Genomic DNA, 15,810 nt, shown 5'->3' with positions numbered 1-15,810 from the left:
CACGTGGATATACATTAATTATTTATTCAAATTGATAATACTTTAAATTTTTCAGAAGAATACCAACCTACACAAATTCAGATTAATTATATTTAGGCCAGACTTTTTTTATTCCTTGTTTCTCGAGTTTTTATAAGGCATTTTTTTTGAGGAGGACGGAAAAAAAATAAAATTAAATCTTTTTTTTTTCCATTAGATTTGTGTGATTCTCAAAGAATTGTAAGTGAGATCATTGATCGGAGAGAAGAAATGAAATAAAATTTTAATTCATGTATAACCTTGTTTCTCATCTGCGCGACTGAGACTTCGGTACTTTGATCATCATGATACTCTCATGAAAATGCAACTTGGATTTGTTATGCGGCGGGCGGTAAAAAAATGAAGATAAAAATAATAATTTTTTTTTGCATTTTTTTTTGGCGCTTACAAGTCGGCGGGCGCGAAAAAATACGCTGAAATAAAATTTTATTTTTATTTCATTTTCGGCTCTTTTTCATTCGGCGGGTTCGCGAAACAAGGGATAATAAAAGTCTGGCCTTACTGTGTACAATTAACATTTATCATGATTTAGATGAATTCTGAAAGTTAAAAATGTAATTATATGTCACAAATGTATAAATATAATATTCGATGAGATCAATATTAATACAAACTAAATCGTCTTCGTGGATATGTTAATTCTCCTATTCCCTTATTATTGTGATATTATCATGAGCCTCAGGAATATTAAATATTTATTTTATTATTTTTATATATTGTGCTGTATAATTACATTTTGAATTGTAGAAATACTTTGGAGAATCTTGATTATCTCAATAAATATTATAAATCTGAATTTGTTATATTTATTGTTATTGTTATGAGTCCATAGACTATTATAATTTGTCTCGTTGAATATTATATTCATATATTGTGTTTTATAAGTACATTTTGTATTTTTTGCCAAAATATTGTATTTACAATATATTAAAACTGCTACAAACGATGTATCATGAAGCAATTAATTTGGTAGTGATTAGAAGATGAATATAAAGAAGTCTTCAGACCACAGAAGTATTTTACGTGCAAAAGACGGCCTGGCGGAAATCCGCTATTCCTTGTAATGAAGATGCATGAGTTCCTTGTCGTGCTCTGATGACATTTTATTACATGCATCCGTTAGGACCCCATTATTCCGAGCATATTTCACTGGTTATTGATTTCTTTAGAATGTGTATGCTGAGTGAGCAATGTGCTGGTGGGGTCGAACGCACGTCATTGACCTGAGCTTGACGCTAGATAAGAAAAAAAACATTATATACAGATATGTTGGATACGATGACAGAGAATACTAAACACAAAACATGTCACGATGGAACATGTCACAGGTGTGAGTTTTCCTGCACTTTGTGATGGATGAATTCAATAAAGGGTCGTTTATTGAAAAAGTCTGATGATGTAAAACCAAACACATTAATGTGGCTTAATATCCTCCGTGGGGACAATGTATTCTAATTTAGGCTGACCACGCGCACATGTTCTGCGTGGTAAGCCGTAATACCTTTATATACTAAATCAATTCTTCAGACGTGATTGCCATGATTATATCGCAAATTGGCGACATGTCGCTATACTGGAATTCAATTGTGTTTTCCGTTAGACTGAATTAACATGTATAGTGAAAATAAGCGATGTGACTTAATAATGTGCTTGTTCTATATTAAAATTGGGGGAAATCTCCCTGTCAGTCGCGCCCTCTAGTGACAATAAGTTCCTGTGACGTGAATAGTGCAGTGAAAGCTGTTCACATCGCCTGCTTGCACGGTTTCATATCCAATCAAAAATTCCGCCTTCCATCAATGTGTCCTCGTACTCGGGTTTTATCTTATACATAACGTTCATTGTAGACAATGTCCCCTAAACCTCGGGCGGACATCCGGTGCATTTTCACCGCCTGGCAACCATAGCGGTGAAAACAAAGACCAGAAACTCGCCGAAAATGGTACTTTGGAATGGTTGCTGAGGCTCCCCTGAACAGTGTAACAAGATTAGCCCTACGTGTGTAACATATGTAAATTTGGTTGTTCGGGATTACTTCAAAGTTGAGTTTGTGTTGTTTTCTCGAATTTTCACCGGCTCCACCGGCGTTCCACAGCAGCGCGTACAGAGCCCATAGAAATGCATGTACAGTGGTGCGCAGGGGGGATTGGCACGAGAGGGCGCCATCCGATCTGAATGGAACGTTTCGACGTCAGTCGTCCGTAGCCCACCGTCAAAGCAACAACGTCCCGTTTACGAACAGATGAAATAATTGAAGCAATTTCTTTACAGAATTGAATTTCTCAACAAAACTTAGAAACATTTCATAGACAAAAACAGGCTCCAAAATTATGTCTATTGCAAAACAATTCAACCGACAACCAGTTTGACGCCACAATTTCTTGCTGGAGCCCGAGTTCTACGCGTGATTTTATTGCGTTCAAAACTGTTCCATTTCAAACTGCGCATGCACACACACTGTGGTTTCTCGAAATGCATACTAATTAGGTAACTTGTCACTGATAAAAGTCACCGAAAACATTTTGAGCAATTTTGAGCAATAGTACTAGAGTGAAATATATACGTGCCTCTGCATTCTCCATGAATTTCATAACTTGCTATGATCATGGTAAAGAGAAAACCTGTGTTTACTTTCAATAGTTAGCTGGAGTCTGATCGAAAACGTGTCTCAAAAATTACCTTTACATCATTTTTCCGATTATTTTTTCAGCTCGTAACGATTGAATCAATCAATTTAGAACTAACATGTATGCTATCGGAAAGCATTTTGGCACAATTTTACTGAAAAGATGCGTTTTTCATTGCTCATGAATATTAATTTATGCAAATGAGACGAGTATTTCAACCAATCGTGTCATGCAACTCCCCCCCCCCCTGGTGGTGCGCGTCTTAGCAACGTGGAATGTTTTGTGACGTAACTCCGCCCCCGAGGATACAACACTTTATCACGTGACAACCATTCGTCCGAATCGGGGTCGTGCAAAGCCTTTATGGAAGCTTGATCTGTAAGTTCCATATGGTAATTGTAATGTGTTGTGTATTCTTTAGTCTCCCTCCATGAAAGACAAATCTTCACTTCAAATATTAGAGAGCGGCACTACAGGTTGACCTGGTTACGAGATTTGAAATATAATGGTAATCTTTCGAACGTAAAAAAATGAAACTTACGAATACAAAATACATTTCCTAATGAAACATGTCGTATGTTAAACACACTTCGACAAAACATGCCATCTACACACACATTGCGTATAATAAATAGAAAAGTGAATTTTTAAAACAAAATTTATGAAATAAAATAATTTTCAATATTATTACAACTCTTTGCTTGTCATAGAGGAAGCCATAACACTGTCACTTTATTGTACGTATTGTGTTAGTGCTTCAAGTGTTAATATATATATATATTTGGGGGGGACTTCAAGCTGTCATCTTAATCATGCAGACTCCAATTATGTCAGACAGTTGGCGGTTTGTTCTTATTGTGTAGGTTATCAAAACTGGCTATAAGCTCAGTTTATCTCCTCTCATGCACTGTATACCAGTATAACACCGTTGGTATGTGATATATGATATTTGTAATTTGTTTGCCTCAGTGAAATAGATATTTACTAATTAGTAGGCAATATGAAATAAAGCATTGATTTGTAAATTTCTATTATTATTAAAGATTATAAATTTTGGGGAAGGCTGTTTAATTCACGACTTTGGGTCGAGACGTGAATAGAGACGTGGTGGTGATAATGGAACATTTGACAGATGTGCTGTCAACACTTGCTACGACAAATACGAAGAGTACATAGTACGAGTCAGCTCAGAATACACTTGCTAAGACAAAGACGAAGAGTACATAGAACAAGTCAACTCAGAATACACTTGCTAAGACAAATACGAAGAGTACATAGAACAAGTCAACTCAGAATACACTTGCTAAGACAAATACGAAGTGTACATAGAACAAGTCAACTGAGAATACACTTGCTAAGACAAATACGAAGAGTACATAGAACAAGTCAACTCAGAATACACTTGCTAAGACAAATACGAAGAGTACGTAGAACAAGTCAACTCAGAATACACTTGCTAAGACAAATACGAAGAGTACATAGAACAAGTCAACTCAGAATACACTTGCTAAGACAAATACGAAGAGTACATAGAACAAGTCAACTCAGAATACACTTGCTAAGATAAATACGAAGAGTACATAGAACAAGTCAACTCAGAATACACTTACTAAGACAAATACGACGAGTACATAGTACGAGTCAACTCAGAATACACTTGCTAAGACAAAGACGAAGAGTACATAGTACGAGTAAACTCAGAATACACTTGCTAAGACAAATACGAAGAGTACATAGTACGAGTCAACTCAGAATACACTTGCTAAGACAAATACGAAGAGTACATAGAACAAGTCAACTCAGAATACACTTGCTAAGACAAATACGAAGAGTACATAGAACAAGTCAACTCAGAATACACTTGCTACGACAAATACGACGAGTACATAGAACAAGTCAACTCAGAATACACTTGCTAAGACAAATACGAAGAGTACATAGTACGAGTCAACTCAGAATACACTTGCTAAGACAAATACGAAGAGTACATAGAACAAGTCAACTCAGAATACACTTGCTAAGACAAATACGAAGAGTACATAGAACAAGTCAACTCAGAATACACTTGCTACGACAAATACGACGAGTACATAGAACAAGTCAACTCAGAATACACTTGCTAAGACAAATACGAAGTGTACATAGTACGAGTCAACTCAGATTACACTTGCTACGACAAATACGAAGAGTACATAGAACAAGTCAACTCAGATTACACTTGCTAAGACAAATACGAAGAGTACATAGTACGAGTCAACTCAGAATACACTTGCTAAGACAAATACGAAGAGTACATAGTACGAGTCAACTCAGAATACACTTGCTAAGACAAATACGAAGTGTACATAGAACAAGTCAACTCAGAATACACTTGCTAAGACAAATACGAAGAGTACATAGAACAAGTCAACTCAGAATACACTTGCTAAGACAAAGACGAAGAGTACATAGAACAAGTCAACTCAGAATACACTTGCTAAGACAAATAGGAAGAGTACATAGTACGAGTCAACTCAGATTACACTTGCTAAGACAAATACGAAGTGTACATAGCACAAGTCAACTCAGAATACACTTGCTAAGACAAATACGAAGAGTACATAGAACAAGTCAACTCAGAATACACTTGCTAAGACAAATACGAAGTATACATCGTACGAGTCAACTCAGAATACACTTGCTAAGACAAATACGAAGTGTACATAGTACGAGTCAACTCAGAATACACTTGCTAAGACAAATACGAAGAGTACATAGAACAAGTCAACTCAGAATACACTTGCTACGACAAATACGAAGTGTACATAGTACGAGTCAACTCAGAATCAGAATCAACTCAGCGGGGGAGTCGTCACCTGCGTATGCGTCAGATGGCCATAGCGTGTCATTGTTTACAAACAAGCGTCGACTCATGAGCCTTAGAGTTTTTAGCGTGTGTTGTTATCGTCGATTGAGACTCAATTCCTGCGCGTGCGCAGGTGACGACCCTCCCGCTTTAACTTCTACCTTTGCGATTCATTTTTGTGGTTCACGTTGGTGATACTGTCTAAATAACAACAAATTTATATGCACCGGAAATAGTTACAATATCACCACAAAGCCTAAATACCGATACAAAACAACTATTAGTTCACATCTAAAGACGGAAACAACATACAATGACAATACCATCAGAAAGTGCTGATGGCGTAAAATGATAATTATATACATAACCATATATTTTCATAGATATGCATTGCTTTTCAGAAACAGAGTGTTTAACGTGGATATTTTTTATTAGGCCAGACTTTTATCATCCATTGTTTTGCGAACCCGCCGAATGAACAGGAGCCGCCGCATAAAAAACCCAAGTTGCATTTTCGTGGGAGTATCATGATCAAAGTACTGAAGTCTCGCGCAGATGAGAAACAAGGTTGTACTTGGAATAAAATTTGATTTCATTTATTCTCTCCGATCAATAATCTCGCTTAACATTCTTTGAGAATCACACAAATCTAATGGAAAAAAAATATTTTATTTTTTCACCTCAAACAAATTGCCTTATCAAAACTCGAGAAACAAGGAATAAAAAAAGTCTGGTTAGCATTTTTTTTCGAACAATACCATAAAAACAAAGTAATTGTATGTCAACCTATCGGGGCGCTGTTTCGTGAACTATTGCTGTTTAAACTATATCGTTGCAACTTGAGTTGATGTTATCCATTTCAGAAAATCATTGTCAATTATCAGCCAATATTAATCAAAATGATTTATTATAGTGACTCACTCAACCTAACAAAAAAATTGAGAATAGTAACGGTGTCATTAAAGGGCCGTTGTCGTCGCGCAGCGCGTGTTCGAAGTTCCTGTAAACAAACAATGAGTCCCATATCGAACTTAAAAATCGAAATAATGATTGCTATATTATTGTGTTTTAATAAGGAAACTGTCCTCAATTTAACATTGTTTCGACAGAGTGATGAAACATGAACTTGGAAAAGGGGGATTCAACGCTTTATTTATTGATTTTCGGCGCGCTTTGCTTGGTGCCTTCTACTGTATCAGTAGATATTATCTTGACCTTTAGTCGGAGACAGTGGTATGAAACAGAGTATACTTCTAATTAAGACTGTACCGTTATTTTTGTAGGGTAACTAAGGTAAACATTCTTGCCTATCAATTGTCCTCATAGTGAGTATTTTCAGAAAACCAAGTTACCGATTTTACCCTTCCGTACTTCTTATTATAACCATACATACTAACTTGCATCGAAAAGGGAGGATTCAACGCTTTATTTATTGATTTTCGGAGCGCTTTCATTGGTGCCTTCTACTATATCAGTAGATAAGATCTTGACGGAGGCAGTAGCATGGAAAGCGAGTAGTATACTTCTAATTAAGGTAGTGCCGTTATTTTTGTAGGGTAACTAAGGTAAACATTCATGCCTGTTAATTGTCCTCATATAAAAAGTATTTTCAGAAAACCGATTTTACCCTCCCGTGCTTCTTATTATAATATAACCATACATAACAGAACTTGCATCGTTGTCGGTAGTTATCTGTTTCAATCACCATAACAACAGATTAATAGGGTTTATGGTATTTACTTACAGAAATCATACTATTTGTTCATTCTTGTCTACCCATAACCCATCCATCAAAAATAACGCACCCTTCCCTAATAGTGCATTCTATCACAGCTTGTAATAAACAACACCCAGCGTGGTTCATCTCCTGTGTTATTTAAAACTTTGAAACTCTGTGTCAACGACGCCATGGCATTGGACCTTACAGCTACAGACTATCCCAAAGAGGTTCAGGTTAGATGAATATTGAGCAAAATTCGGTGAGCAAAATTTTACATCTCAGCAATTCTTGTTGTAAATGGTGGGCACAGTTTTCTCATGAAACAGATTAAGGGGTGACCATTTGTCATAATGGAGGGGGAATCTTTTCACGTACACAAGTATCCATAACTTATTGTTTACAATTTTTTTTCAAAATAGTGGTATGTGTATTTCATTTCACGTTTTAAAGAATTTACTGTCTTTTAAATAGAAATATTAAATAGTAGCTGACACTTCCACCTATCCTCGTTGGCCCGTATCTGTTTCATAGGGGGAATGTTGTTCACCATGTATCTACCCTATAACTATATTATATTGAGATGTCACAATGACTGGCGCTGATTTTCTGCTTTGTTTTTAGCAAAATTCAATTATATTCAGATTCTTTAAAGCGGGGGAGATGTCACCTGCGCTTGCGTCAGATGGCCATAGCGTGTCATTGTTTACAAACAAGCATCTACCCATGAGCATTTGCAATTTTAGCGTGTGTTGTTATCGTCGCTTGGGACTCAATTCCCGCGCGTGCGCAGGTGACGACCCTCCTGCTTTAATTGAATTTCATTGAATAAATATTTGGGTTTACAATCCTGGTTTTCCTAACCGATATGAGGTATTTGTTCTCAGGGTAGCATGTAATATCATAAACGAAAGCCAGCCGAGATGTAACAGTTTCCCTTTGCTTTGTGTTATATTATTGTATTGTAAAAAAAAACATCAGTTAATATTAGTAAATCTAAATATCATAGATCAATGGCAATTGTTTTATAGGTATTTATGGGTAATTGTTAGCAGCGTATATTAATTCTAGGTTCCCCGAAATGTTTATATAGAGTTCATAGCAATATAGAAATCACAGTAAAGCTTAACAGCATTTTTAATCCGCGATAACCTCGTACCTTAATCATCCTTTTAAAAAATTGGGTATTCCTTTTTTAAACTGAACTCCTGATTTCCGTCTGTCGAATGAATGATGTCAACAAGATGAATCTTTAAAGAGTGTTTCCGTGGAGTAATTCTGTTTTCAGCTTCCTTGTAAGTTGTGATTTGATCGACAGAGACTGCGAAATAGATGCACTCAGAACGCCAAGACGGTTTAGAGCAGTTTACAATTGGATATGTTGCTGAAGAAGCTATTATGTGATGCTGCTCTTCGTTCTCGTTCAGCGTAATCTAATAATCACACACAACTACTCTATTTATAAATCAAGAATTCTCTTCATCATTGAAGATCGCAAACTAAGGCGATAATAACATATTAGCCATTAGGTTAATTAGGTCGGTGGCCCTGTAGGTTTGTTTTCGCATTACTCGTCGGTATTTTCCATGAGAAGAGCAGGCCATTGACCCGGGGAAACGTCACCTCTGGTTTTATACTTCTATCTTCTTTGAGGCACTCTGGCGACTAATACTGAAGTAAGAACACAATTCAAGTTTGGTCAATTTTTGCTCCGCCAGTATCATCAGTATCTTAAACATATATAAATATATAATAAGGAAAAGACCAGGCCGCACACAGGCACATCAATTACACTCGTGTTTTGTTTTCAGTTCTAATCAAGTTGGCTGCCTCACCAAAAGCCATTTTGAAGTAATTTTCTACAATAATGAATAAATAATCAAACTCTGATTTATACATGGAACAGACATAAAATGGATTCATACTGTAGTTGTTTACTTCAACTCGCTGTTTGGGGCAGAAGCCAACTAATAATATTTGTAAAATTGGTAAATATCGCTTGGAAATTTGTAATGTTTACTGGGGCTTGGTACACCATAATGTGAGGTTATTACGAGGATATCTCAAAGTATACACGAAGACAGTACAGTGAGAGTATCGACCGACGCGCGTACTGTCTCGGTGCATACTTTGAGATATCCCCGTAATAACCTTACTGTTATACATATTTTCCTTCCAAGGATACATCATGAGAATGCCGAAATTCAAAAAGCTTAGAACAGAATCAGCGAACTTCTTTGTGTGGAGTCCGGTCAAACCCTGGTGGCAGCCATATTTGTTTTTATTAGAGGACGCATACGCGCATAATCATTTCATATTTGGAAATCGCATTTCCTTATATGGTAGGATGAAAATACCCCGTAAAATACCGCAAAATTACGGCACACTGTAACTTATGGCGTTACGGTGACAGATGTATAATAATATTAATTAGAAAACAAATATTATGAAAATAATGCTAATTTGAGGACTGTTTTCTAATTAAAACAATGAAAAAGTAAGCATTTATTCGTATGTAAATATGCGTGCATGAGTTCTTGTTAATAACTAAGGGTAATGTTGTCAAATAAGATCGTGGGTTAGTGATGATCAGTGAATGAAATTTGTTATTACACTCGCATGCTGGTTGTCATAACTGTGACGGCATATTGAGATCAGAGTATCGATATTTTACAAATTCTTTATTTGTTTCTGTTTGGGTAGATTTCTATCTTGGTTCTCGTATGACCCGAGTGATCCCATATTTCGCTTATTGCACGGTGGCCATGCCTGGTTCAATATGCATTAGGGGTAGACTATTTGGAATCATGGGGGGGTTGGGAGTTGGAGGAGTGTGACCAGTGCATTGTTTTCGCGTTGTTTTTTTCTGTTACTTTTTTCACTCACAATCTAAAATGATATGCTGTTGCTAAAAAAACAAGTGAATTAATAAAACAGTCACTCATTGGAAAATAAACGATTTGCGTTTCATTTATAATAAGTCATAGGGCCACGCATGTCCGCGTGTAAGTATGGCCAGTATACTAGTATACGCAGTACGGAGACAAGCTAGAGCGTGACGAATCGACAGTTCTTTGAGTATATTGTGTATATGCCACGTGTTGATGTGTGAAGTTATTAGATCATAGTAATTATTCGGCATTGTTTTTCTGATAATGTGGGTAATTATGAATGTATACGTAGTCGACAGTGACGTCAGCTTCTTTTAACTCATTGCCAAACAGGCTGTTTACCCATATGGTATGTAATTTCTCACTTAAAGCCACAGTCTTTCCGTCCCACTGGGAGGGGGTACATGTAATTACCATTACATTTTATTTTTGCAACATATTGTTCTTACCTATTATATTGCAACCTGAAATAAATATAATGTCCTTTAATTAAGGGAATTCTTAACAGAATGCGGAAAAGAATATTTTATAATATTTAACTATATTTTTGCGACACAAAAAAGAAACAAGAGGTAGTTTCCGTTTTACATAACAATGTACATGTAATGCTGGTACGAGGAACGCAGTCAGAATACTCTATTAACGTAAATGAAATAATGTGTTTAGTCGCGGTTACTAGTTACTAGTCACTAGTGGTGTTGTCATTGTCGTCTTTAATAAGGTTCATCAGATTGCAAATAACGAGTAGTATAAGTTTCTCTCAATGGCCGGAGTGTTATTTATTCTCGTGTTGACTTGAGTTCTCTCCAGTCGGGTGCTCTGATGTTACGTGATGGTTCCATACACAATACAATTCCATGTTTAGCCACCTATCGAGCAAAAAAGTACAACATGTATTTAAATGTTAGAGTCGCAAGTCATGGCTGTATTTGTATCAATTATGCGTCGACAACTGCTGCTCGGTCTATATAATAAAATCGTATATGCCAGGTAGCTAAACAACCACTCTGACGCCTTGTTTTTAGTTTTCTTGTGGGTTTCTCATTTCTCGTCAATGTTCACCAAAAATATAAGTAATTTCATGTAACTCCAGATACCCCTCTCAAAAATTTAACATATAAACATATAACGGAGGGGAAATCTTGAAAGTGATATTTTCGCAAACTATATGGAATTGCACTTCGACCCTCTCCCGCCTAAACGCCTTTTGGTGAACTTTGACAAATCGAGAACGCCCGTCGGTCGTTGTCACAATACCAGAGATATATGGCAACTACCGGCCTTCGAGGACAAGCACCACCTCTTCACTTAGTGAGGGTATATTGTTTACAAATCTAACTTAATATTTGAAACTTTAATTAATTAATTAATTTCTTATTATACATCAGGCATATATAATTGATCACGCTGAAAGAAAAATTCAACGCTATCATTGGTTTAGTTAATGGGTGTATGTGGGCGATTAGAAAATAAAAAATAAACATTATTGAAATTATGAAATTACATATCTAGTAATATAATAAGCTGGCGCTATAATGAAGTCTCGCAGTGATTACTTGTAAATAGAGGTAACGATATAGTACAGTTTATTTTAACGTTGATTTGTAATTTAACTAAATACGACGTTTCCGTGGGGGCTTAGCTGTAATGCCCACATCATTGGCATTGTCTTTAACTTAATATACAAGTACCGTCGTTATGTTATTCTGTCAGATCCATATGTTTGGTCGTGCATCTTATGACAGATTAATTATCACGTGATATGGTAACCACTGTGACGTATATATACAACAATAAGTGTAATATTAAAAAAAACTTTTACTTTTTTAAATGTGTGTTTATAAGATAATTCTATGGGTGAATGCAGCGGGGGACATAAAGAACTAGAAAGCACGTATGCACTTTACACAACGGTCAATAGAGGCCAGGGGTCACGGAGACGATCTACAGGACCTTTTAAACGTATACACAGACAATTCCTAGTTAATTGATTTGCCATAATGGTACTTACAAAAGCCCAGCTACCAATGCCCAGTACTGCGCCAGTAAACAACATCAAATTACCGTACGGTATGACTTCCACTGGTGCGCCAGACGACATTCTACGAATCTGCTTACACGTCTGTCTTGTCAGCATTAGGCGACCTGGAAATGCGGTAACAGAAAAAAAGGTGTATTATTTCAAGGAGAACGATGAACCATCACATTTAGTGTATTCATTGCTGTAGTGGTAGCCGACCGTTTCACTGAAAATTCCACTAAACGAGTGTATCACAGTATTATATTTCAATAAACCAGTTTAAAATACTAGAATGGCATACCTTGCAAAAGGTTATTTTGAAAATGAAAGGAAACGTGTGACCCGACGTTCGGGGAAAAGATATTATTGCAGTGTGTCATACCACATACGTGGAAGGCAATACATCGGTATAGTATACCTCGACCGTCACAGACAGAGAGGGTGTTGCACTGGCAATAAAATCGATATTGTTATCGTGTCTACTTTGGGATATTGAGAGTAACTACACTACAATAGAAACAGAGAAATAACAAAAATTCATTTAGTCAAAAATATAATTTTTAATAATACTAATACTAATACATAATAATAATATACCTCTTTTTAATTTGTTGCTTGGATTGAGGCAGTCGACATGCTGATTCGAATTCTCTTCTCTCTGAATCTATTTTGCTATTTCGTTATTTGTTAGTTGTTTTCCCGATGTAGTGTTGTGGGCATTACATCGGTATACAGAGCTATCGGGGGTTTGTCTCGCTATAGGGAAATAACATTCGTATATAGGTATACCGATCCGCGATGCAGACCCGGGAAGGATAATATCGGTATCATGTGGGAATTAAATCACTATAACGATCTTCCAAGTAGACCCGTAGTACATAACACGTTTCCAGTAGTTCATTAATTCATCGCCTCCCTCCCACTGGCTCAGACAGAATACATACGCTGTTTTGAACTTGATTACTTTGTTTACTTTAGAAGAAAGCAGATGGAACATTTAATTTAAAAAAAGAATACGACGTTTATAAATTAAGTCATTTGATATGTAGCTAAAGAAGCCACAATACCGTTCTTTGTTTTCTGGGTTCTTTGGATAAGTCACAGACTGTCGCCCATATTATGAATGAACATCCTTGTACACTTGGCCTCTTGTACTTTCCTCTTTTGTTGTAATCGCTTCTGTTTAAAGACCGAAATGAATTGATTTGTTTTGGTGCACTCTTTTTTTCAGCTTTAAACATGTTTTTATCCTAATACGTGCACACATTGAAACCGTGGCAATCGAAGGTCTTTGTATATGAAATGTTCCAATTCACATCGACCATATCGCGCGGTTTTGCGAGCCCGATGTAAACTTACTGCCCATACTTTTTATCGTGGATGCGATATATCTGTTCGCAAATGTAGACTTGGTACAAACGGTGGTTCGATCGAGAAAACACATCAACGGAAATATCTACCGAGCCTTAGCAAAACACACGATCGAAAATCTATGTGTTGACTCGGCGTATATATATCATTAGCAGACAGGATTATATTCAAAATTATCTTAATATCATGATTCGAAATATTGATATTTGCAAAACTCATAAAAACGTATATATAATAATGATGACAGCGAAAAGTTTACAACTACATTATATTTTTTATATTATACGAAACTTCAATATGTGATATTTCAAGGCACCATGTTGGCAATCGATGCGATGAGTAGACACTCGGTGCATAATGTGATAAGTATAAAATCGACATAGCAACGAACGTGAATTTCCTGAACCTTGATAATAAATAATTAATAATGTTACCTGTTGTGTTCATAAAAGCTCTGCTTATATGTTGAATCATTTTTGGAATTGGAACACGTGACTCTCGGTAGTTACTTGATGCAGTGGAATTGGCGATGTTATGATGATGACGCCAATATTGTTGGGCTGGGTAGTGATATTGATACCCTTGTTTGCATTGGCCAATTGAGTTCAATGCGCCATGAATAATGAATATTAATTAGGACTATTATGTTCATTGTGACGTTTCAATGCATCATTAGAGCAATTTTAATAATGGCTCGATGTGAATTGTGAAACATTGGAGAACGCGGTACGTAACTCCGACAAAATGATGTCGAAACACAATTGTGAGCTAAATTGCAATAATTGACGCGTCTTTTACGGCGTTTCAGCAATGTGAACGTGACATAGTTACAAGCACGGCCCCTATTTCATAAATGGTTTACTCCAAAACAAAATAGATACCAGTAACCTAAATCCCTTTAGTTTGAATAACATGGCTTTTTTTCACTGTACAGCATGTTATTCCGCCGTGACAAACATGTACGACAAATACATTCAACACAGTGCGGTTGAAATTCACATAGTTGTTAAACGGTCAAAGTATTTATTTATTTATTTATTTATTTATTTATTTATTTATTTATTTATTTATTTATTTATTTATTTATTTATTTATTTATTTATTTATTTATTTATTTATTTATTTATTTATTTACATGGTTATATTATTTATTCTTGTTCATATTCAACTCAGAGTTAAGATGGTCGTTCCTAATAGGGAAATGTATTATTCCAATAGATTGTGCATTCAAATTGTTGGATGCCGTTAAGTTCGGTCATGTGACGTGATCTGAAACAATAATCGTCGGTGTTTATATTTCGTTGTGTATCGTCGGTTTCAGTTTCAACGCTAATGTAACCTTGGTAATAAATGTATGTATATTACATTGATTTATAGAACCCGAATGCTGACTAGGAGGGCATTACATCGGAATATAGAACCCCGATGCAGACTTGGAGGGCATTACATCAGTATATAGAACACTGATGCAGACTAGGAGGGCATTACATCGGTATATAGAACCCCGATGCAGACTTAGGAGGCATTACATCGGTATATAGAACCCCGATGCAGACTTGGAGCGTATTGCAGCGGTACATGAGACCTCGATGCCTAATATTGGAGGGCATTGTATTGGTGCACAGAACCCGATGTAGACTTGGGAGGCATTACATCGGTATATAGAATCCTGGTGCAGACTTTGAGGCATTATATAGGTATATAGAACCCCGATGCAGACTTTAAAGCCATTACATCGATATATATATATAACCCCGGTGTAGACTTGGAGGGCATTACATCGGTATATAGAACCCCGATGCAGACTTGGAGGGCATTACATCAGTATATAGAACACCGATGCAGACTAGGAGGGCATTTCATCGGTATATAGAACTCCGATGCAGGCTTGGAGGGCATTACATCGATATATAGAACCCCGATGCAGACTTAGGAGGCATTACATCGGTTTATAGAACCCCGATGCAGACTTGGAGCGCATTGCAGCGGTACATGAGACCTCGATGCCCAATATTGGAGGGCATTATATTGGTGCACAGAAACCGATGTAGACTTGGGAGGCATTACATCGGTATATAGAACCCTGGTGCAGACTTTGAGGCATTATATAGGTATATAGAACCCCGATGCAGACTTTAAAGCCATTACATCGATATATATATAACCCCGATACAGTCTTGAAGGGCATTACATCGGTATAGCAAAACCAGCCGCAGATTTGAAGGCAATATATCGGTATAGAGTGCTCTTGGGGCATTGTCTCGCTATACTGAAACCCGATAGTACAGACACAAGTCTTA

At 36.5% G+C, this 15,810-nt stretch overlaps 1 long non-coding RNA gene across 1 annotated transcript; it reads right to left on the bottom strand.

The window, feature by feature from the left end:
• Positions 1-10,643: 10,643 nt before the first annotated feature.
• On the bottom strand, positions 10,644-14,082 carry LOC100373479 (uncharacterized). Its single transcript, XR_438388.3, has 3 exons — positions 13,945-14,082; positions 12,131-12,264; positions 10,644-10,988 (listed from the first exon to the last, which is right to left on the bottom strand). It is a non-coding gene; the product is annotated as an uncharacterized LOC100373479 (long non-coding RNA).
• Positions 14,083-15,810: the final 1,728 nt, after the last annotated feature.

Source organism: Saccoglossus kowalevskii, chromosome 14 (assembly GCF_978046115.1).
Source record: "Saccoglossus kowalevskii chromosome 14, keSacKowa6.1, whole genome shotgun sequence".
Lineage (NCBI taxonomy): Eukaryota > Metazoa > Hemichordata > Enteropneusta > Harrimaniidae > Saccoglossus > Saccoglossus kowalevskii.
Note: the sequence above shows the minus strand (reverse complement) of the source record. Positions and strands in the feature narration are given on the sequence as shown.